Genomic DNA, 25,943 nt, shown 5'->3' with positions numbered 1-25,943 from the left:
TTTTTGGCCACTCTAATTTGCAATTTTGGTCACTTTTAACCCATTTTATTTCTGATCAAAACAATGGTTTACGTCTTTAAGATTATTATGTACTGTGGCGCAAACAATAATGTAGTTCCTGTATAACAGTGGATATTATTGAGATGAATAAATAAATGTGGTTATCACAGATTCATGATACAATGGAACATCATTTGGCTGACTTTATGGATGGACCCCATAAAGCTCTCCTCTTTATTCCCCCTTATAGATGGTCCTGCCTACACATGACTATTGTTCAAAGTTCATGTCTGTGTTGAACAACCACCTTCAGCTACAGTGGGGGTCCCTGGTCTCTGGAACCTTTATTTTGGGGGTTACAGGCTGAAAAGGTTGAGAACCACTTCTCTAGTGTTTGCTGTCCTTGGTCGGGGGGGAAAAGCGTGATAAAAACAGCCTGATCATCTTTGTGTGTGTACTCTAATTAAACAGTATGGAATAATGTGTGTTACCTAATGCTATACTTAGGAGGTTACCAGAGGAAAGAATTCCTCCTGAATCAACATTGAAGATGAAGCTTAATACAAATCTAAGTTCAGTCATTGACTTTAATAGATGGTAATAATGAGAGCCTGTCCTCACTCCATCAGAAAAGCAGACTGAATAAAAGCTACCAAACAGCTGTAGAGCACAGAAACAGACTCTTTTCAAACACTGTGGAGGCAAATGCTGTTTTCCAACGCTCGTCCAACCTTGTCGTCTATCACAAACACACACACAAACTCCCACGTCGCAACCCACCAAACACCTGCCATACGCGCCGAGCACGTTATGTAAGAGTGCGTCAGGAAAAGCCTCTCTCCAATGCTATGGTTACGACCATCAGTCCTGCTGACGCCTCCACGTCATCTGTGGGGAAGGGGGGGATGTTTCCTAAAAGGCGGTCCACGTCTCTGACTGCGGTCAGCAAACCCTCCTCTAACCATGATTTGGTGTTGTTTGCTTCTGGGGTTTGAGCAGGAGCAACAGTTTCACCACTAAGTGAACTGCAGAAGAAGAAGAAAGAAAAGAAAAAAGCCTGGAGCATCAGTGCTGTTGCTATGGTTACCTGCTTTTGAAGATACACTGCGTATATCACACAACAGGTCGCTGAGCTTTCATGTGCTGCACTTTCGGAGGTGGAGTGAGATGCAAACCTCTAAAAATAATCGCTGCATGATAAATTATGTAAATGAACATTTTTATTTTGACTCATTATTCACATAAATTTAACACAAACACAAACAAAGTGCAGTTTTCAGGCAGAACAACACAGAGATGTCTCTGCTGCAGTCTTTTTGAACCCTAAATGAACCCTGTAGATCAGGGCTGCCAAACACATTTTCATTCAAAGGCCAAGTACAGACCAGTTTGACCTCAGGTGGGCTGCAAATTTCAGGCAGGAAAACGAGCAATTCCAACATTATTAGCCTATAAAAATATGTAAAGTAATGGAAGTTCCAGACAAAATTCATTTTTTTTAAATTTCCTTGAGGTTTTTGAGCAATTTTCAATCAATTTGGGAAACATTTGTGGAATAATTTTAATAAAATTGCAGGATTTTGGAAGAATTTTAACAATTTGTGATTAAAAGTGACTCTTATCATGTGTTAAAAACGTGGGAAAACTATGCATCCTGGCAAATACTGTGGATATTCATGAAATGTATGTATTTGGAAGAGCTGAGTTATAGACAACTGAATTACTCTGTATTTTTACACATGCGCTAAACCAAAATGTAAAGTGACTGATATTTAGATTCATGATATTTACATTACAATATGAAAACTAATCCCCAACACTGATAAGGAAACATCTTAAGCTAAATGAAAAGTACGCTAACCAATAAAAAACCTTTTTTGGGTAGTGACCTCATTTTAATATCACAAATTCCTGGCCACCCCAAAGACTTTATTTTCCTTCTAGAATTAGTTTATGATCCTGTTGTGTTAAAAACAGAGTAGCCAGGATTAGTGATTTAAAAAAAAAAAAATATTTACATATTATTTCATTTATTATAGAGATGTCCCGATCCGATATTGATTTCGGATATCGGTCTGATATCAGCCAGAAAATGAATATCGGATTTTATCAGACTGCATCCAAAATCACCGATATAAGCTCCTGCACTTCTATCTATAGATGACTCTGGTTCAAAGTAACTACTGTTGACTATTGTTCTCTGTTTGAGTAACATCACCTGATCAAGCCTTTTTTTAACATTCCACACTACAAAATAAGTCTGAAGTATGTATCACTCGCGCTGATCTCGTATCGGATCAATATCGGTATCAGCCGATATGCAAGGCTGCAATATCTGTATATCCCTAATTTTATACATTATTATTATATCACATTGAACTGCCTTGCGTATGAAATGTGCTATACAAATACATTTGCCTTGCCTTAATATGACACAAATATTAAATTATTATTTCATAATTGTCATAATAATATAATACTAAAAATTGTAATCGTGTAAATATTAAAATCTAATTATTTACAATTATAACCCCCAATACAGTAGGTCGTCTGTGCTAGAAGTTGCTCTCGACTTGTGTGCACCCCTGTATTATAATATATAATATTCTCGATTTAATATTTGAGAAAGTGAAAATATAGAATACAGTCTGTTTTAATTTTGAAAATATGTTGGGGTTTTTTAACCCGTAACTTTTTTATTTTTAATTTGATCAATTACTAGACATGGGGAAAACACTCCACTAACATCTCCTGAAAAATCACCTAAAGTCCAAACCTTGATGAGAAACTGATCATGTAAAGTGTTTCCTTCCATCATCTACATTTCTTTTCTATTCATTACGTATTATGACTTTTTTTTTTTCTACTACAAGCATCGACTGGATATGGAGTGACTAAGGCTCATCTGGTTAAATGGAGGTTCAATTAAAAAAGGAATAAATACAAAGGTAAAACACAGTCCTCATTCAGAGGTTTTTTAAAGTGTTGTGACCTTTTTTCAAACCCATAGGGATTTAAAATAATGATAAAGGCCAACAGGGCTATTATAACCACAAACACATAGGAGCCTCCATATCTTAAATATAAGACTGGGCTTCTCGCAGCTGCACCGTGTCCATTAATAATTGATGTTGGCTTACGTAAGATACAAAGAGTGCATTGTTGGATCTGGTTCACAGGCAGGAATCCCGTGAGGAAAGGGATTTCCACCCATCACAGAGGGGTAAAAGCCTGGATGTGGGTCGTGTTTTGGGGTTTTTTGGTGAACAATGAAAGGCTTTCAGCAGGTACAGGATCAACCATCGTGGTTTACAAATGACACTGGATATTTTGGAAATGTCATCATGCACAAGCCATTTAATCGTCTTTCTCATGCCAATGCAGGCCTGGTAGAAACAGCTGTCCTGATTTCATGAGAATATTTACAAAAATCAGTTTGGTCTCCATGGTGTTAATAGAACATCTGTGTGCTCTCACCATCAGACACACACACACAAAAAAACTGATATAGAGCCAGAGAGATTTCTTAGCTCGACTTAGAAACCATCTTCTGAGATGAACAAATCTCTTCTAAATCCTTTCTTGCAATAAAAGTTTGAGGTTTCGCGCACTTTTGTAGCACGGCTGCCATCTGAAATATGAATGTCTCTGATGAAATCTTTCAATCAGCTGTTGAGCCGATAGTAAACACGATTTACAGACGGTACAGTGACAGTCTAGCGACCAAAGCACATAACTCAGGGCAAGTGTAGCACTGCAGCTGCTGCTACTCCACTTGGATTAACATCAACAAGTAGGGATGTAACGATTAATCGTAAGGCAGTTAAAAATCGATTCATAGGCATAACGATTCACATCAATGCTGTGAAAATTGAATCGCAGTACTTTTTTTAACCAGCAGAGCATATTCATAAATGATTCCTTACCCCTTTAGCACCGAAATAATATCTGTAATATTACGTGAATATCTGTAAAAGTCACGTTTTTCGATTAGCTCTGTCTGCTAGCATAGCATCTCTTCTTCACTGCAAAATATCTGCATGCCAACCGACCACTGGGTTACCAGCGCCCTCTGCTGGTCCAAACAAATATCTGACCTAAATACAGTAAAAAAATTTTTTAAGTCCAATTGTTAAGGCACAAAATACATTTTCAGCTGCACTTTTAAAAAGAAAAAGAACTATTATGCCGTTTTGTATCGTTTACTATAGAACCAGAATTTAAATAATAAGCTTCTTCTTCATTTGTATTATTCCTTTATTTATTTCATTCAAGATTTATTTTTAGTTAAATTGCATTGTTTTGAATAGTTTATCAAGGGATTCTTTTGACAATGAAAAATGGTATAGTATTTTCCCAAAAAAAAAAAAAGGAATATTTTTCAGTCATTTATATACAGTCCCATTTTGTAAAATAAATCGTGAGAGAATCGTATCGTGAACCCAGTATCATGAATCGAATCGTATCGGGAGTTGAGTGAATCGTTACATCCCTATCAACAAGTATTAAAAACTTCACAAAAAACAACGTACAACAAAGATGTCCAGGAAAGGCTAAAACTTGTGACAAGTTGACGGCGCTGCGTGAAGATGACACATGACACCTAGCGGGGTCAGGGGGCATGCTTCCCCCGGAAAATTTTGCAAAAATGATGCTATATAGTGGCTTTTGGTGCATTATATTAGTGTAATTGTGGCCTTTCTTCTGTCTATTTTGTAGCACTTTTCTTAGCATGATGTATTTTCTCTCAAGTTGAATTCAGTAATGTTGTGAATGTTAAGATTTATTATATTATTGGGGAAATTTTTAGAGAGAATGATTGTTTTTCTTCAGTTGCAGCCGCCAGATATTAGTTTGGACCAGCAGAGGGCACTGGTAACCCAGTATTCGGTAGGGATGCATCTATTCTGCACAGTAAAAAGAGATACCATGCGCTAGCAGACAGAGCTAATAGAAAAACGTGAATTTTACAGATATTCACGGAATATTACAGGTATTCTTTTGGTCCTAAAAGGGTAAGGAATGAAAGAAATAAATTTATTTAATTGCAATAACAAAATATGCATTGCTGTTAAAAGATTGCACTTCTTGTAGTGTTAACCTTCGACAGAATGTGCAGACAAGAGAAAAAAAAAAAAAAAAAAAAAAAGAAAAAAAAAAAAAAAAAAAAAAAAAAAGGGTAAGGAATCATTTATGAACATATTTAAGAGTAGAAGATGGCCAGACAGAGAGTAGTAGGCGGTTCCGCCCGCCGCCTACGCTTCTGGACATCCCTGTACAAACTGAGGATGCACCGATCGATCGGCTGCAATAAATCTGAGAACAAATAACCTCCTCATTACCCGTTGACTTTTGAAAATGGTACAATGTTTGACTTTTAGGAACTTTTGTCCTGTAAATTTCCTGAAAAAAAGGTGTCTAAATAAATAAAACCTTTATTCAAAAAGAGGACAAAACTCACTTGCTGGAATGATTACGCAGAAGTCAAGAAAACATCAAAGTGATCCGAAGACGCCTATGAAGAAGACTGGCCGTTTACGGTTGAAACATGTTAGGATATCAAAGTAAATTTCCTAAAAAAATAGTTTTCTGAATAAATGAAACCTTGACATATTAATGGATTATTTTTTCCACCACCCCTAAGTCTCACCAACAAACTGGTCACTGAGCTCCCAGTAGCTGAGAGTTCAGGTTCAATAAGTGAGAAGTTTCCCCCCCAGGGTCTGAATCAGATCCCATCGATTCGTAAATCAAGTCCCTTGTGGTTCCGACTCCATGTCAGCATCACCGACAACACGTGTCTGTTGCCTTTGGGCCAGAAAAGTGTTTGTTCTGAGAGATAATCACAGTTCAAACCCACCTGCAGTAAAACACAGATATGCATAAAATGCTACATGAATTCTTCACTGTGCACGGTGCTCGTGTTATGTTTAGTCGTGCACAGCAGCTGAGAAGGCAGCAGGTGAGACGAGCACGAAGCATCATTGATTTCTAGGAAATCTTTTTTTGGCAAAGTTTGTCCTGAGGCGAAAGCTTTTGGACTCGCTGAAGAAAACAACAAATTTGTCATGTTGACATCAACAGATGGAAGACAGGACAACCGCCGTGTTGGGAATCAACAACCAAATGTGGATTAAAAAAAAACTAAAAAATCCTAAAGCAACAGATTTTTATAGGCATCATTATGAACGCAACATTAACCAATCACATGAACGAGGCTTTCCAGGCAGCAGAAAACTGCACGTTAAGTGCCATTTTTGCACGTGACAAAAGAAGAGAGCAGCCGTCATCATTAGAATATCTCTCTAATAATTCAAGGAAGTTCTGCGTGTGTGCGTGCGTGTTTGTGGAGCGAATTTCACCCCGACAATGTCTGTTTAACCTGAAACTTTTGCACACAGGTTGAGTGTGTGCATGCATTATTCTGGACCTTTTTGGTGTTGCAAAACATTTGTTTTCATTTTATTTAGCCCGGACGTTACATTCATGTTTACCCAGAAATAAAACCTATTCAGCTTTTGACCTCAGTGTGAGGGGGCGCTAGCGCACCAATCTGTTCATTTACAACCTCTAATAATCAGTAGAAGAAGACCCTCCTCCAGTCCACAAAAGAACATCGATATTAAAAATGTTTTTGTACCGCTAAAAGTTATTTAAATGTGTTGCTAAATCTTTATTTTCATTTTGTTTTTAGATTATGGATTTCAATTTAACATCGTGTCGTGGTACTTCCGGGTCCGGTTTTTTTTCTCTGAAGTCTCACACATTGGGCGTGAGACATGCATTTCAACAACCTGTGACGGAGTATGTGCATGCTTGCGGCTGATGCGCAAGCATGCGTGAGAGAACCCACGGAGGAGATGGAGAGAGTCAGGTAGCAAGTCTCACACACGCGCACACACATCTCAAAAGACACCCTCACCACCCTAACACACAAGGTATTTATAATAAAAAATATACTAAATGAGTAAAATAAAACAAAAAACTAAACATTTATACAAATAATACACAAAACGACAACAGAAATGCACAAAAAAGATACAAAAATGCACAAAATGACTCCAAAAATCACACTACAATGGCAACAAAAAACATTTATACAAAAAATGCACAGAAAGACACAAAAAATACACATATTGACTCCAAAAAACATACATTACAGAAAAATACACCAAAAGAAAAAAAATATAAAAATGAGTGAAAAAAAAAACAACACACATTTATCATGCACATGTCACATAGAATTAAAGCAGGGAAATTGCACGCACACTATTTTACTTTGCACCCACAAATAAATCCCTTTATAACACTACAGAGTTTGTACACCTCTTTGTACATCCAACCTTCAAACACATACTCATTTGGCCATAATTGACAACTCTACTTAAGCTCCTCCCACTATATGAATACATACTTCCGACGGGCACTGTACTAGTCTATACAAAAAGTAAAATCACCTTCAAAATCCATTTCCTTTAAAGGAAATGGCTTTGTGACATAGAAAATACCCTCACTTCCATGTTTTGGGAGAATATCTCAGTAGAATATCAACATGTGCGCATTTGATCCACAAATCTCGTATACTGTACGTATACACATTTCATTTCATTTCACCATTTGGGAGATTCCATATTGCCCGCCATTCACTACTCACAAAATTTCCGGTTAACTTCAAAAACTAGTGGTTGAGTATGACTAGTGTGCCAACCTTGCACACTTGAAAAAAATGTCCCAGGTAATGTGAACGGCATGCACTACATAGAAATTACGACTTAGTATGTATGAGTAGTATGACATTTCCAACACGGCCACACACAAAATGTTGTGCTGTGAAATCTCACAAAACCGCTCCTTTATGCTCAATTTCGCGAGTTACGGTCTACCTGTTTGGACATTTGAAGCCCAGAAAGAAAAAGAAAATATTTACGAGAGGCAACTCATTTTTACATGATTTTGGGACGTTTAGTATGTCAGTAAAGACATTGAATTAGGGAGAGCTGATCAAACAGAAAATAAAGAAAGTGAGGTCCTACAAATCTGGTGAAAACTATTTAAAATTCCTTAATAATAAAAGCCTGACACAGCTGGTTATACCAATGTAACGTTAACTAGCAGCTGAAAACCTAATGCTGTTTCTCATAAACCATAAAGCACTCATTTTATTTTCCACAGAATTAAAAGTCACATTAAAGTGATCATAAACACACTGCTTTTCCCTCAAGCATTAGAATATTTTGTTCTACATTTTATTACAGGGACCAAAATCTGTATCAGTCAAAGCAAGAGATTCGTCTCAAGTGGGTTCACTGAACATTGTCTGGTGCTTTGAGACAAAAACCAGGATTCCTACAACTACAATAGACTTTTTATGATGAAATTTACTAACCATTTGGTATAAAACATGACTTTCTAAAGTGGTTTGTAGCACATTATGTCACCCATAATGATTTTTTTAAATAAAATATTTTGTTTTAATGATAATAATATTACTTGTTGAATAAATCAGAGATACTTTAGTTAAAGAAAGGAAAGATTTCTTGAAATTGCCTTATTAAACTGTGAAATATGATATGTTATCACAACCCACTCTTAGGTAATGGACCACACCATAAATCACTACAAATATAAAGTACGATATTTGCTGATTCCTCAACATATATGCGTTTTGTTGAGTAATGTGCTTCAAAACAAAACCAGATAAGGTGATAAAACCGCAGTGTAGCCGACATGATAAGAGACAAGCGACACTGTTGAAATCAGCTGGCTTTATCTGCTGAATCCAACATGAATTGTGCGATGTCTTTCCATCACTGCTGCTGGAGAGGCTTGTGCGATGTGCGTCCTCCAGGAAATGAAGGAGACAGACACACAGAGTCAGCATCCGTCGCCTCCTGTTGTCATCAGGCACCAGAGCAGCGTCTTAGGGCACAGGCAGAATGCCCGTCCAGCTGCAGGCCAACGTGACACTGAGTTAAAGCTCCTGAGACGAAACCCATCAGAGTGAAAGGTGCCATCAGACCTTATGTCTCCAACACTGCGGGCTTGGACCAGTGCTGGGTGGCCACCAACAATTTATTTCGCGCTATTTTTCAACAATACATCAGTTTCACGGTATGTGATGGTATTTTTTCAAGCATGACTAGGTGTTAACCACATTTTATAATGATTTAGAGGAGAATAACTGCAGTAAATGGACTTAGAATAGAGCTGGGTGATATATCAAGATTTAAGATGTATCAAGTTTTCTATTTTCTATTATCTGCTGCACTGTATATATATATATATATATATATATATATATATATATATATATATATATATCCTATTTATCCTTTATTCTCTATCTATCCTTTATCCCTCATCCATTATATTTATCATTATTATTATTATTGTTGCTGGGTTGTTCTTTGTTTTTTTTGTTTTGTGCACCAACTACCAAGACAAATTCCTTGTACTGTCCTTAAAACAGGCCATTAAAACATTTCTGATTCTGATTCTGATTTGGGGAAATAAAAAAACTACAATATCGACTATATCAATATATATAATTTTTTAATAGCTTTTTTGGTTTTAAAATACTTGTTTTAGGAGTCGCTGCTTCTCAGAACAGCATAAAAAGCAAAGTCAGAAGATAACAGAGTGCGTCCTCCTAACCCAGGCCTTCCCCTGAACAAGCCACACTAGAGAACTCACTCACATGTGCTGTAACTTAGAGGAGAAAAAGACTAATTGAGCAGCTGTTTGTTAGTAAATGTGCATGTGTGGCATTTGGATCATCAAATTTAACCCAGAATTGTCTTTCTAGTCAGACTATATATTAAATAAATCTATCAAGATGTATATCACTACTTTCAGAAAAAATCTTGAGTTATGAGTTTTGGTCCATATCGCCTAGCCCTAAGACATCTCTGTCATTTGTACTTTTAGTTTTCTTTAAAAAGGTAGGGAAAAATAGTAAATTGATATGTCGCCCAGCTATAACTTAGTATGACCTATTTCACCATCATAAATAGTCAGTATTGAAGAAAAACATTAATGTCCACATTAGCACCAGTAATAGAGGTTTGCATGGCCCTTTGCAATGATGTCTTTTACAAAATGCCACTAATTGTTAATTACAGATTAAGCAGTACCCCTGCTTAAACCAATGTTGAAGTTGTTAACGTATCTTCTCTTCAGAATTTAAGTCACCAGCCTCACACACTGCAGTTTAAAGCAGCGCAACGCTACCAGTACCAACCAACGGCTAACCTCTGAGCTCCACGCTAACAATGGAGAGTGAGTTTTTACCAACCCTGGTAGATCACCCAGCACTAGCTTTGACTTCATGTACGTTATTTAAGTTTTATTCATCTGCATCGTTTGTGAAAGTGTATAAAATAGCAACGCTCCACAAAAGCACTGCAGTGGAATATACTGAAATGTATGTTTGTGTCCTTTACTTCCTTGAGATCCAAAGGCAGCAACATCAAAACAACAACAATATGATGTCATGGCCTGCTTTTAATTAAAAATACAAAAAAAAAAAAAGAGCCCAAGCTTCTGATGCCAAAAAGAAACCAGACGAACCAATTAGCCGTAGCAATGCAACCTGTTCCAAGTTTTACCTTTGGGCTTACCAACAAGTCATAAATGTTTGGCAGAAAAGTTAACAAGAGGTTTCTGTCCATGATCAGATTGTTTTTATACACTTGTTTGTTTCATTTCTTTGAAAACATGCTTTGAGAACAAATAATGGTATCTGCGTTATAACAAGCTAGCAAAAAAGGCTACATGTGGATGCGATCCTTGGTTTTTCATTTAGTATTGTTCTCAAGACCACATTATCTGAGACCAAGACAAGACCTTTGAGAGTCAAGATCGAGTCAAGCATAAGGCTGTTTTGGAAATGTCACACTAACGTACAATGGAATACAAACTCAGTGAGTATATACTGTCTACTATATACTGTAAGTATGAGATTATGAGCGTTCCCAAGTATACTTCCACATTTCCCAAGATGCATTTTGAATCTACAACAACAAAAACCTGAATCACACTGAGTCTAAATATCGCCATTATTTTGCCACTTTTAAAAGTTCTGAAAACATTTGAAGTGAGAAAGTGACCAAGTAGAATATCAACATGTGCTCATTTCATCATAAAACTCACGGAAAAACATTTTATTCCAACATTTCAGAGATTTTCTGAGACTCAGTATTGTGCTCCTGACAAAACTTCTCGTCAACTTCAAAACAAGAGCCCTATTTACAAAAGTGTTAAAAACTAATGAAAGACAAGAAGAGATGCTATTATTTTGAAAAGGAAATGTTTGACTCTTAGCTTGAAGCCGGTCCCAGGACCATTTTACATTCTGCTCGCAATGCATCATGGGGCAGTTCAGTTGAATATGACTAGTGTACAACATACAAAAACCTCAAATCTTGCCAAATTTGTTGAACTAAGTCCTTGCAGAAAAACAAAAATAATTGCCTGTATTAAAAGCCTCTGATAAATCCAGGATTATTTTAAGTCTATGAGAATCAGATGTTTATTTATCTTATTTGTGACTGAGACCTAAAGTAAGTGTTCAGAGGGATTTCTGACTAGAAAGAAGATGGGCCGGTGTTTGCAGGTGTCACACATATAGAACTTGTAAGGATTTCCAATCAGTGAGCTAACGCTAACGCTAAACGTTTAAAGTCAATGAACATGAATTAATCAGGAACAGTTTGAAGTGCTTGTCCTTATTATATCACGTTAATGAAGTTGAATAACAGCAGATCAGTGCTGGTCTAGACGGAAAATCCCATGTCAGACTGAGACCAAGAAAGATCAAGACCTTCAAAATGTGGAACTGCAACACCATTTACCTCTATTAAGAAGTAGTAGTAAGCTTCCAGATAACAGCATCTGCTGTTGGAAACTTTGACTTGTGATTTAGAGTATTATAAGCCCTGACTAGAGGGCAGTGTTCCTGGCTGCAACTTAGGAAATTAGAGCATCACTCACTTATAATTCCAGCTTGGTAGGTGCAGACAGCAGAGACTGATCTCCAATATGTTTGGTGCTCACAAAGTCACAGTAATGAAGTTTATGTGCATGATTTGTAGACGCAGAACAAATGAACACAATTCGAGACGTGAAATGCCAGGGTGAATCAGATTAACAGGGAAACATGGACAAAGATTTTGGAAACGTGGTTTGAAGAAATTAAGACATGTTTTTCCAATTTATCACGTTTCTGTAACCGTTCTGATCTGATCACTTTAAATGATCATTTCATTCATGATCAGATTTTGTATGTGTGTAAACAGACACACTAACTTCTATTGATACTCTACAGCCTTTACCAGCAGACACTGAACAGTGATCATTATAGCAAAGGAAATATCACACCGATCAAACCACTTTAGAAAGGCACCGATACTTGCACGTACTGTTACTAAGGAATTATTCCCACCCAACACGGAGCAAAACGTTCACTTTTGTTTAATCAGAGTTCAGGGTGATTGGTCTAACCAACAGCTCAAAACCCAAAGGGGTTTATTTTTAGACCGGTGTCACGGTCTGAGTTTACCTCCGTACTGAGATAATAACCCTAACCATAACATAATCCAATAAACAAATAAAACACGTGTCCGTTCACTTTGAAAACAAAAATAAACAAAAATAAATTAAAAAAAATTTAGCAAAAATTCATTTTTTGGTAGTGCGCATATATACAATCTCAGTATGATGTGAACTCAGACTATGACACCAGGCTACCAGACTCAAAATGCCACTCATTTTGTTGTTCTTCTTGTTGTGTAGTTAAAATCACTACTCCTCTGTTATTCGTGAACAGATCGGGCTGAAATTTGGTAGCTATAATCTATGGATGTGTACGCATCAACGCTCAGAGCCCGATTTTTGATTTGGGGTCCAGGGGAGCCCCAAGGGGCCCCAAAAGAAGAAATAAAACGAAAGTCGATTTCTCATTTATTTGCGAGTCAAATATTACAACGGTTGGTGGTACGGAATCATTGGCACACCAATATATAAATGGAGCCAATTACTCCGTATGTGCCACGGGGCACCATTTTTCAAATGACTACTCCTCCATTAATGCTCGATGAATTGGGATGTAAATTTACATGAATATTCTATGAGTGGATGTCAAGAGCTTCTCGAAGACCTTTTTAAAAAAGAAAAGGGGGACGGAGGCCCACCCCCTTTTCCGGTAATTTCTACATTTTTTGGAACATAGTCGTGTGATATATCATTTCAAAGGCAATTCAACGTAGATTATCGTTTTACGTCGCACAATTTCATTTGTTTTACTTGGTGGAACAGAGTCATTTCACTGAATTCATGGTACGTGCTATTCGGCACAGAGACGTTCCTGACACTAAAAGATAAACAGTATTAGAAACTTAACGTTACTCTCGGTTTTTAGTAATAAACTTTTTTCTAAGAAGAAACGAAGATTTTTGTCGACTGATACTCATTCAACTTCTTTCTTATCTAATGTAACAATCTGACACATGTTGTTGATTTAGGATTTATTTAGTTTTGTCAAGGTTTAGTACCAGTCTCCATTTAAAGAGATTTTTCTGACCAATATTAAAATCAAACTGCAGTTATTCGGTGGCACTTACTAGGGGTGAGGCAGAGCAATACGGTGATATAAGCGATCAATCGACTAATCTTTTCAGCTGTGGTTTTATCAGATGTAGGCCACCTCGCCTGAAGCAAAGACCACTTAACTTCATTGAAAATAGCCACTATTTAGAGGGAGTGTTATTTCCATCATAGGAGCTACAACTGAAGGTCACGTCTATTAAATAACAGACCAGATGCAGGTTATTTTCCATTTTACAACCAAGCAGAAACCCTAAGTATCCACTGACTGCATAGAGGCCACCATCGGGCTTTTGACATTGTCCCTGAAAGAACCAGTATTTCTCTACCTTCATGTCTTTTGTCTCTCTTTTTTGTCACTAATGGAGTTCTTTTTACTGATGCCAGAAATTTATTAGTAAATAAAAAAGGATAATGAGAGTGACGATCTGTTTTTCTTTACCAAGGGGATCTCGTTTTCCAGAATCACAGAAAACAGATGGAAAGAAATAGAATTCACTTCCTGAAACTCAAACAGAATTATTAATATGTACACAATAGTTTTTCTTTTTTTTTTTTTACAAAACACCACCATTCAGTTTATATATAAATCAGAATCAAATATACTTTATTGATCCCAGGGGTTAATTACTTTTTACAGATGTCCCAGAAATATTTCGGATGAAAAGAAGAAACACTTAACAAAGAAAAGAAAGAAAACATACATAATTAGCCCTAGAATATAGCCTTACATGCATGTTTTGGGACAATCTTGCACATTTACACACAAAATTTCACTGTAAAACAGGTGGACTAACATGTAGCAACTATAGCTAATGGACCGACGTCAAAGTCTCGTGCGATTTACTTTCAAACACAGCAGAGAAATAAGCTATTAAAATAATAGCTGACTCAATTCACCACGTTAAGCATGTTTGGCACGATTTGGGGAAGTTTAAAAGCCTGGAATGACATCTTGATTAGGGAAAGCTGATAAGATGAAAATTTAACGGAAAAGTTTAAAATGACACAGGAATGAGTAAATTCTGAAACGGAACTTGGGCAATTTTAAAACTGAACATCTGAGCCTCTATTTACCAGTCAGGGGTTTTGTTGATTATGAAAATAAAATTAATGACCACAAAGGCAGGAGTCGTTAGAGCAAAGGTTCTCAACGTTGGGTTCGCCAGACACTGGGAGGGGGTCACCAGATGCCTTCAAGAAATTAAGAATATTTTTTTTTAACAATTTGAGCCCAATTTTGCTTATTTTTTTAACAATTTTTCTGCAACTACACCAAAGTTATTATTACATATTTCAACCTATTTTCATCACTTTTTCTTGACATATTTTTAGCTCCTTTTAATGCATTTTTGTTACATTACTCAGTTCTGCCACTTCTCTATCAAATTTAAATGTATTTTTTGTACATTTGTTTCACTTTCAAGGCATTTTCAGCCCTTATAAACCATTTCCACTGCTTTTTTTTAATACATAATGTTGCATTTGCTGACCCATTTTTGTCACTTTCAACCTCCATTTCAGACTTATTTTTGCCAATTTGACCACATTCACAATTTGTCCTGCATTATTTGCCAGTTAAAACTAATTATTCCTACTTTTTAAATTACATTACTGTTCCTGTCTGTGTTCAACCACCTTCAAGTACAGTTGGGGTCCTTGGTTTCTGGCACCTTTATTTTGGGGGTCGCGGGCTGAAACGGTTGTTAACTACCAAGTTAGAGGACCATGGCCTTGATGCTTGGTAGGCTCTAATTTGTCAGGTTTGCATGTTCTCCTCCAAGCGCCTGTGTAAACTTCAGCTTCCTCTTTCCCCCCAAAAGAAATGTAATAAAGGGTTTATGAAATGTTAATAACTATAACCCTGTCGAATAGGCTAACTTATGTTTGTTTTCTCCCCCAAAAAAGGTATAATGAAGCTTTCTACATGCTTTACAAGAATGATGCTGTTCTTATTAAGGCGAAGAAGAACAAGAACAAAGTTATTTTCATCCGTGACAGAGTATATTCACAACAGCTGAGATCAGCTGACACAAAAGATGTTCCAGGCGATGGTGAAAACAACATCCTCAAAGCCGCAGAGAAAGAATGAACATTTGCTGTCCTGGAGTGTAAAACCATGAAGGGGTCAAAAGTGGTCACACAGAGCAGTTTACATGTTGGGGGGCTATGAATTCAATCGGTGATCATTATAACTGGTGACACATCACGCAGATGTGAGGCTATGATGTGTGTCGCCGCCAGTGTTCCCACATGAATCTGAAATGCTTGTTCAGTCACAATGGACGAGGATGACAAGAGGACACGTGAACCATTTCAGGATGTTGGCTGATTGTTTGGAAAAGTGAAAACTGTGTGCGTCAGAAAATGTTGTTAACTCAACACATGCTCAGGTGGTAGAAGCTAGCTGATCCTGGAGTGGAAGCTCTATCAGGAATTCAAGATTCTGATTGTGTTAATAAAAAAAAAAAAATGCCTCGATCGCGTTTCAGAGTTGACCAATTTCTGTGTCAGTATAGCCGTTTCTTTTCTTTTATGTTTCCTCGATTTTCCCTATTAGGATCTGTCCAATAAACTTCACAGAATCATATATAATATGCTAGTAGTAGGGCCAAATATGTACAACACGATATTTTTCAAAATTAGAAAAGTATTTTTTTTTCATGCATAATCAGGTGTTCACAGCATTTTCTACTGGTTGAGAGATGAACGACTGCAGTCGATTGACTTATGATGGTCTATTTTACTGTAATGATCAGTGAATATTGTAGAACAATTCCATACTAATAGTAATACAAGTTTGCAACAGTAGCCCAATGGCTCATTGCCGCGCTAGCTTAGCTTTAGCATTAGCTTGATTTCTAGCTTTAAATGCTGCATACTCAGTGGTGTGGTGGTTTTATTATGGTGAATAAGGTGATGTTTTGTTTACAGCTCCACCAGGAATTACAAATTGCGATCCTTTGTTCTCTTTTTTGTGTATTACTGCCGACATGCTAAGATAACCGTGCCTCCGCGTCCGTGAGTGTTGTTCTCCTGTAGCAGAGGCATGCGCACGCAGGCGCATGCTCACATGCAGCTTCGGAGCTTTCAATTGTGTCTTTCTTATCCATTTTTACACATATGATTTTCACCGTAACTAACACCAGAGCGCTACTGTTTACCTTCATATTTAGAAGTGCAACATTGAAAAAGGTCCGGTCAGAATCGCGGCACAATCTAGCGTTCTGAAAGTTGTGTAATCGATACACCGGTACGGCGGTATATCAAAAATTAATATCATAACAAAAATGTATACCGGTATGAACCAGGTATACCGCCAAGCCCTAGTTGGTAGAGTTAGCTACTTTTATTAATTTGATATTTAGATGCTTCAGATGATTTACGGAAGTCATGACTGTTACACTGAAATCACATCAGTTTACGTCGCACATGCTTTAACATGTCCATTTGCTACACTTTAGATTCTCAGAAACCAATTTATGGGGAAAAATACCATGAAAATGTGTGATATGGTCCCAAAACAATAATGGCAAAACCACTAATAGAGGGTGATCAGAATCAAGTTGTACATGAAATTCACACAGTATAAATGATAGAGATTAAGAGCATATACAGTAAATGTGCGTGTGCATAACTACAAATCACATATTACTCTGTTTTGCTCACTTGCTAGACATTCAATCATGTTTTCCGGGAACAAATATAGCGTATAAATATGTGATATTGTCGCAAAACATACATGTGATGTATTTCAGAGTCATATTGGGGCCTTGTTTTAAATAAAGAGGAAAAAACAAAACAAATCTAGCATACTTTATTTTTTTTGGCCAATACTAACACGATAATTCCCGCAGAGTAGAAGCAAAAGTAAAACTTTTTTTTTTTTTTAAATGTAATTTGACAGTTTGATAAAATACCACTTGTTTCTTATATTGGGTGCTTGAATTACAAACAGTTAGTTACCATTTACTTGTTCTTGCAAGTTTATAAAAAAAAATTTAAATAAATTGTATTTCATACCATTTTGTACTTGTAAAGGTGAAATTTTTAATTATTGATGTCACGAAATATACCATATCTTTCCTCTTTTTTCCGTACCTTATGTTGTTTTTTAATGATGATTGTGACTGTTGTTGGGAGGGGCATGTGTAATTTCATTGTACTTGTGTAATGACAACAAAAGGATTCTATTCATCTTCTATACTGTTTCGTATCGAGATATATCGTATTGTGAATCGTATCATATTGTCAGATTCATTGCAATGCAGTATATTGATCCGATTGATTGAAACTGGTTGAAATTTTGCCATAAAAATCCTAAACAAATGAACCTTTAATCCCAACTAGCGGTGCTTTAAATTTACATTATGTCCGACTTGTGTTTAATAATTCCAGAGGTGAATTCTACATCTCCAGAAAACAGAGGAAGCAATGCCCTCGTTTGGAGGTCACAGTCACGGGCTGAGGAGGAGTCTCCATCTAATCCAAGTTGCGGGATCTCCCCTCCTTCCTCACGCAATCAGGCAGGACACACCCAGACTGGGAGGAGGAGGAGGATGAGGATGAAGAAGGAGCAGAACTGCTTCTCCATCCGCCCATCTCAACAGATGACGTCAGCGCGATCTGAGAGCACCGATAATTACAATAAACTGGCTTTCTGTCGCTTAGCGCGCAATGTGGGGAAACCGCTCCAACAAGCTCATCCTGGAACACACACACACACACACACACACAAAACGCTGTTTCATATTATAACCGGAGCAAGTGTTGGTATATGAAAACACAACCCTGTGGGGGTTAGTGAGGAGGGACAAGAGTCGGTAAACAAAACACCACAGGCTGAGAAATGTTTCCAGACACCCGCAGCCTCTGCAACAGCGGACAGCACCGCCGCCACCACCAGACTCTTATTCAAAATCAGACAATTTAACACACATTCTCTTCCAAGTCAGCAAAATAAACAACTTAAACGTTCCCTGCCAAGCTTGAATGCATAATTTGGCTTTACGTTTTGTTTCGGCATAGGTTGATCGCACATACACTCGGTGTGTTTGTATTGTAGTGATGGGTGGGACTACTGAGAAACAAGCCGAAACGCTGCATCAGGCAAACGGCCACCAAACTCCCATTCAAAATCGGACAATTTAACATTTATTTGCTTCCTAGTCCGTAAACACCTAATTACACAACTCCTTCCGAGCTTGAATAAATCATGTGGTTCTACGTTTCGTTTCGGCATAGGTTGATTCCACATACACTCGTGACATTTAACTGAAATCCAACTTTTCTTTTTAACTAATAGGCACCAACATCGATGAATTACCACAGTGATGGGTGGGACTACGGCGAAACAAGCCGAGACGCTGCATCGGCCAACCCACCACCAGACTCCCATTGAAAATCACACAATTTAAGGATAAAGCATCGTGTTACTGTGTGGATATCAAAAATTGAAAACCAGTTAACGTTGTTCGAGCTCAGTAAAGCTCAGTCATTAATTCGGCGACTTTGAAATGCACATTAACAGTAATATTATACAAGAATGACAACTTTTTCTAGATGTCACGCTGCGTGGCGCAAATAAAAGTTAGGGGCTAATCATAAACGGGGGTGAAACATGAAACAAGGCCTCATAGAAAGTAAAAGTGCTACTTAATCTACGTGATAAAGGTTTTTTTTTTGTGTGTGTGTGTTTTTTAATGCGCACAAACATGGTTGTCGTGGAGCGCCTGCATTGCTGAATGAAGCCATAGAAACCAGCATGGACAGGAGACAGAAGACGGAAAATCACGCGTGCGGGTTCAGTCTGACAACGTGGACTTGAGTCCAACGGGACACACGATGGGGGATAGTATTACATGGTCCACGGACAGGGGAGTGGGGGTGTGGGGTAGGGATGTGTTCCCACCTGTGGAAAAGCCCACATTTACGGTGAATGTCAAGGTAGAGAAACGGGAGTTGGGAGCGATATACCCGGATGCTGTGCAGAGCTCGAGCCCAACGCGACAGACTCCAGGAAAAAAAAAAAAAACAGACGGAAACAGACACTTTGGTGGTTAAAAAACGCAGTGTGTGGTGTGTGTCAGCAAGGAGTGAAGTTAAATCATTCAGAAAAGTTTAGTATTTAAACCAGGAGGAGAGAGAAACAGACGTCCTACCTCCAAAATCCAGCGACTCTGCGTCCGAATCACGTCCGGTGTCGGTGGGTTTTTCTTCTTCTGTGTTTTTAAATATCACACCGGGTTCTCCATTTCCTCAGCTGGACCACCGCAATGCTGTGCGAGGAATGACTGACAACAGGAAAGCGTCCCGTTTACACAACAGAAGAAGAAGAAGAAGAAAAAATCAAAACCACATCCAGAGTCAGACCACAGTCAGAGTCCCGGATCGATCCTTCAGCAGGGAGAGCCAGAGTCTCTGCGCTGACATACAAGCAGCAGAGCCGGGACCGGGATCTGTGACAAAGACCAGAACCTGGACGATGGATGCGGTGTGTGTGGGTGGGTGGGACTGACCGCTGGGGGGTGGGGAGGGGGAATAGGGGGTCCAGAGAGCACAGTGGTCCAGGACCAGGGGGAGAGAAACAACCCAGCGTCCGGGGATCAGAGTCCTTTCCACAGGCGAACTGGGTAAATGAGGGAGGGGTGTGAAGCAGAGAGAGAGAGAGAGAGAGAGAGAGAGAGAGAGAGAGAGAGAGAGAGAGAGAGAGAGAGAGAGAGAGAGAGAGAGAGAGAGAGAGAGAGAGAGAGAGAGAGAGAGAGAGAGAGAGAGAGAGAGACCCTGTTTTTAATGAGGTAAACTCATTGGCAGGTAACTTGACCCCCACATGTATAGCACATTTCACAGTCAGAGAAGTCACAAGGTGCTTCACAGAATTATAATAAAAATACAAAGTACATTTACAATCACAAAACATGATGGTCATAAAAAAACAACCCTTAATCCACTGGAATTAAAACACTTTCCGAAACAAATGGATTTTCAGTTTGCTCTTAAAAACATATATAACACAGGTGTTCTCAACTGGTGGGTCAGGAACCAAAAGTGGGTCGCAGAATGAGTTTTAGTAGGTTGCAAGTAGAGCTGGGCGATATGGATTTAAAACTCATATTGCGATTTATTTATTTATTTATTTTTAAATGACGAGAACGATTACAATCTCGACAATTTTCATCAAAATAAAGTCTTAGCAGAAAGACAATTCTGGGTTAATTTTGCTGATGCAAAATATCACACAGGCTAAAATAACATCACAGTGCTTTAAGATTGGTAAAAGAATAAATAAATAATAGTAATAATAACTTGTGTGTATCACAAACATGGGCAACCAGCGGCCCCCAAAAGTATATGGACAAAATTACAGCAGATCTTGTTTAGAATGCACTCAGATATCTATCTAACTGAGCTTTTCATGCTCCTAAAACCAGTTTTTACAAAATAAGGTATATAAAATATATACATATATCAATATAGGCAATATTGTAATTTTCTGTTTTGCCAAAATAGAAGACGATATATTTTGAATCTCGATATATTGCCCAGCCCTAGTTGCAAGCATTACCTACTATGGATACACTGAACCAACGATTTGATTCAAATCCCAATATTATTTTTTTAAAGAAACTCAAATCAAATATTGGGATATAATGATGCACTTCTTTCAATTTGAATGCATATAGGAGTGGATGTGCATTGTTTAAAATCAAAATAAAAGTAGAGGAAAACACTCATTATTTTTGTATGATAATTATTTCATTTTTGATGCTAATCTCTCAGCTAGTAGGTTTTGGGTTTGAATCCAGGCTTTCTATGATCATTTATTTTGGTACAAGATGAGTTCATTGTTGACATGTTTCAATTGGTTATGGCCCGTTTGACGCCTGCAGGCTACTAGCTACGAGCATGCTAACGCTACAAGTTGTCAAACTAGATGATTGGAGAAAAGTCATTTGGATATATCTGTCAACAAACTACAAACGTGAAGCAAATACAACGAATTGTCTCTAAATTGAGAATCAAAATAATGAAAAGTAGTATCTGAAAGCTAAAGTGCTAGCATGAAGTAGCCAAAATGCTTCACTTGGATAATCCTGGCATCAATAGTGTGTTTTCTTCTGCTGTTTCTCTTAATGTTCCACTTATAACCTGATGGATTTAAGCCTCTCTGAATATGTGAGCAACTGTTTATTTAATAAAGGTATGAAAAGCTGGTCTCACATATTTGTCAAGCCATGGTGGAGGTGGATGTTGACGAGATGCTGATTATTTATTTATTTGGTGAAGAAGAAAAAGCAGAAAAACAGGAGCAAAGATTCTAAGAAGGAAGAAATGTCTCCCTGACTGCCAACTGGCCACTCAATCAGCTCTGCCTCCCACGCTATGTTAATGACACAGAGGCTGCCTTTCAACAGCACATAACACTGCTTTACTTTCAACAAAAGCTCTCAGCAGATCGTGGATGGAGAGATGCTGCTGGCATCGCCTCGTCTCCTGAGTCCAGCTCCAATCCAACACCTGTGTGCGGTTTTTCAACGTGGGATCTTCTGCTACACAATCTTTTAGTCGATCTGCATCTTAGTGAAAAAGAGCATTGGAAGTTTAGGCTGTGTTTGAAATGTCATACTAACGTACTACTCATGCTAAGTCTGACTCAAAATTAGTATGTAGTGCGTTCACATTAGATAGTATGGAAAGATGGAGTACGTGAGAAATACCCGGATGTATACAATATCGGGACCTTGGTTTTTTCATTTTTTGTTTTCGGCCAAGAATTTGCATTTTGGTGCATCGCTTAAGGCTGGGATACGCTGTGCGATTTTTTCAATCTATTACAACCCCCTCTAGGATGTCATGTCAAGGCTTGAGGGGCCGCAATATAAACAGGACGCCACACAGAAAGCAACGATTATCAAAAGTATTTATTAACAAAATCTGAAAAGTAGCAACGGAACAAACTAAAAAGGACTGGAGACCCTGGCCAAACAGAGCAAAAGTAGTGAGGACACTGGGCCAACCCTATACAGGGCCGTCGTCCCAGCGTCCACCCTCTAAACTACAAAAACATACAAAACACTAAAACAGGACTACCAGAAATCTCCAGTCCAAACTAAAAGAAACAAAAAGATGTCAAGTGGGTAGAAGAAGAACTCTCTGTGAGATACTCTCACGAGGAGCGACTGGATTTCAAACATGTTTGATTTCCTTACGACCATACGATTGCTGATCGGGAGCTGGTCGTGAGGTGTTCATCGCTTCTCGTAGCCCATGTATACTTCACAATGCACGACATGCGATTTAGCAGAGACTCGTCTTGATACCAAAAATAGTCAAAAAATGAGTCAAAAATCGGCTCAAATTGGGCCAAAAATCGCACAGTGTATGCCTGCCTTAACCCATGCTAAGTTTGATGTCAAAATTAGTATGTAGAGCGTTCACATTAGATAGTATGAAAAGAGTACGCGATCAGAAATACTCGGATGTATACTATATGGGGATATTTTTTAGGTATGCATGGTGGACACACTAGTCATACTCAACCACCCCATGATGCATTGTGAGCGGAATGTAAAATCGTCCTGGGACTGGTTTCAAGCTAAAAATCAAACATCCCCTTTTCAAAATAAAAGCATCACTCCCTATCTTCCATTAGTTTTTTGAAATGTGTTTTTGCAAGTTTTATGGATAAAATGACTACATGTTGATATTCTACTTGGTCATTTATACTTCAATGACAAAGGTCCATCCTAATCATACAAAAAGTACATCGTATACAGTGTATACTCATTTAGTATGTAGTGTGTAGTAAGTTTTGTCAGTAGCACAACGGTGTGTCTCCAAAAATCTCTGAAATGTCGGCATGAAATGTGTATACTTGAGTTTTTTGGATCAAATGAGCACATGTTGATATTCTACTTGGTCACTTTCTCACTTAAAATGTTTTCAGAACTTTCACAGATGGAGAATCAACAGATAGTTAACCTCAGTGTGACTCAGAATTGTGTTGTTGTACGTTCCAAATACATCTTGGTAAACTTGGAAGTATGCTTCAGTGGGAACGCTCATCATACTAATCATACTTACAGTGGACGTTAGTATGCAATTTTGAAAACAGCCTTAGCTTTGGTCAGTTAGCCATTATACTCACGTAGCTTCCCGATGTGTACTTCATCAGATGGCTGCAACACATTTTGTTGGCAGTGTGGGCAGATCAAGCTCTTTAGACAAGGGACATGTTCAGGTTGTGCCATGCCATCACCCTCAAACAGCTGTGAAAAAAACACAACCCATCTCATTAATGTGCCTCAGAACAGTGGTTCTCAAACTTGTTTGGCTCTAGTACCCCGTTTCTCTTATTTCTGAATCTAAGTGCCCCCTTTGTCTGACGATAACATTTTGCTCAGAATACTATTTAAAAACAACAATAGAGCATAATGATAAGTGATAACTTTAGCTACCTTTTGCCAATAAATACCCCTTTTTTCCGATTTTTGTCACTTTTTGCTAGTTTTTCTTGAGACTTTGATCCAATTTTTGTCCTTTCTTAAATTCTTTTTGGCCTCTTTTCATCCAAATAAGCTAACTTTTGCCCAATAAATACTATTTGTTTTCTTTTTACCCTACATTTAGCCTCTTTCTGTTCCACATTTTGCCTTTTTTCACTATTGTTGGCCACATTTTGCTCATTAAAGCTATCTTTTGCTATTACATACCACCTGGTTCCTCTTTATTTGCCTATTTTTTGCCACTCTTGACTGCTTTTGGGCCATTTTAGTCACTTTTCACTCTTTTCTGGCCACGTTTTTGCCACTTTTGGCCACATGTTACCATGTCTGCTTTTACTCGCTCATCAAAAAGAAAAAAATCGTAGCTGGCCAGACCGGCCCACTTTGGGTTGACGGCCCACCAGGTGGTCAGTCCACCCCTGCATCCCATTGAAAAGAAACAACTCTCTGATCATCAGAAATGGTGGTGAGTAGTAAGCTAGGCTGATGGTATAAGGTTCAGGCCTGTAGCATGTGTGTGTTAACCATGTGATGGACTGGAGCTCTGTCGACAGCGTGCCCCACCCCGTGCTCCATGTACCCCCCCTGTCAACAACCCTGCACGTAAAGAGAAAGGTTCAGACTCAGACCTAAAGCCTACGTTGCCAGGTAGTCAGCTGTTTGAAGGTTTGTTTGGATTCCTCCATGTTTATACAACAGGCTGACCCCCCCCATCTCCGCCCCCCAAACACTCTGCTGTGAACAAGGTTAGAGGAATGTTCCATGTCACAGACTTTTAGTGGGTATCACCCTCCTCCAGGCCCTGTTGACACAACACACCTGTGTATTTGATGTCAATACACATTATGGAGTTGAAAGAATCTGATGACACACAGCTCACCTACAGGACCAGCTTTGGTTTCTGCTTAGTTTGATAAATGTAGTAAGTGGAGCTGGGATTTTAGTGCATTTAATTGCATTAACACACTAAAAAAATAAAAATAATGTAGTTAATCGCTTTTCTTTTTTGCACTCCAAACAGCACGGAACCTTTCTCATTTCATGAGTTCCCGGTATACCCATAACACTGGTGCACAGACAATGAGAGAACCAAACGCTGTGTTTGAAATCACATAATAAATACTATTGAGTTTTTAAGTCTCGTTTGTTGTTGTCATTGATTCAGTCATATACCAAAATTCATTTAAATTTCATTTAATAATGTTTTGCAATTATTTAGATTAATCAAGATTAATTAGTCTGTAATTAATTCAATTATTTTTTTTAATCTAGTCCCACCACTAGTAATAAGAGATTGCATAATAACTTTGCTTATCTGTATTGTTGGAGTGTAAATCTAATGAGAATTTGGGAGGTGGTGATTTGGAGTCATTTCTATTCCCTCAGTAAAGCAGAGGATGGTCACGCTGTTTCTCCAGATAAAAGCGTTTCAATCCACTCATAGTTTAACGCTCCCTGAGTGCAGGTGGAGTGTTTCCACTGAGTGTCTCCATGTGCTCTAAGGGCACGTCAAATTAAAGGTTAGAGAAGCACGTTTCTATTGGATGGACTTAGAGCTGAGTTGAAGTGTGAACAGAATCATCTGCCCCCCACCTCTGAGGGTCATAACCCCCCAAACGTTCACTGAGCACCCTACAGTAGCTGCTCAGTGATAGATTATAGAAGCAAAAAACAAATTCATTCATTAATTCATTCTACTCGTCTCCCATTCCTGGTCAGTGTGTGCTGGTTCCTGGTTCCTGCTCTGAGAAACAACTCAAGCAAAGGAAGAACCTGCAGACCCCACACAGAGAAATCCTAGAAAGAACGTTTGCCTCCAAATCAAACCCAGGACTT

General features: G+C 38.2%; 1 protein-coding gene across 6 annotated transcripts in view; it reads right to left on the bottom strand.

Moving 5' to 3' along the window:
* Nucleotides 1-20,220, bottom strand: part of LOC114463953 (plasma membrane calcium-transporting ATPase 1-like) — a 151,907-nt gene extending 131,687 nt beyond the window's left edge. For 5 of the 6 annotated variants that reach the window (XM_028447861.1, XM_028447855.1, XM_028447859.1 and 2 more), the window contains exon 1: nucleotides 19,764-20,220. The gene's annotated coding sequence lies outside the window, so the exon portion shown is untranslated. The remainder of the gene's footprint in view (nucleotides 1-19,763) is intronic. The other variant, XM_028447857.1, reaches the window with a different exon arrangement.
* Between the last annotated feature and the right edge of the window lie 5,723 nt (nucleotides 20,221-25,943).

The sequence above is a fragment of the Gouania willdenowi genome, chromosome 5 (genome assembly GCF_900634775.1).
Source record: "Gouania willdenowi chromosome 5, fGouWil2.1, whole genome shotgun sequence".
Classification (NCBI taxonomy): Eukaryota; Metazoa; Chordata; class Actinopteri; order Blenniiformes; family Gobiesocidae; genus Gouania; species Gouania willdenowi.
Note: the sequence above shows the minus strand (reverse complement) of the source record. Positions and strands in the feature narration are given on the sequence as shown.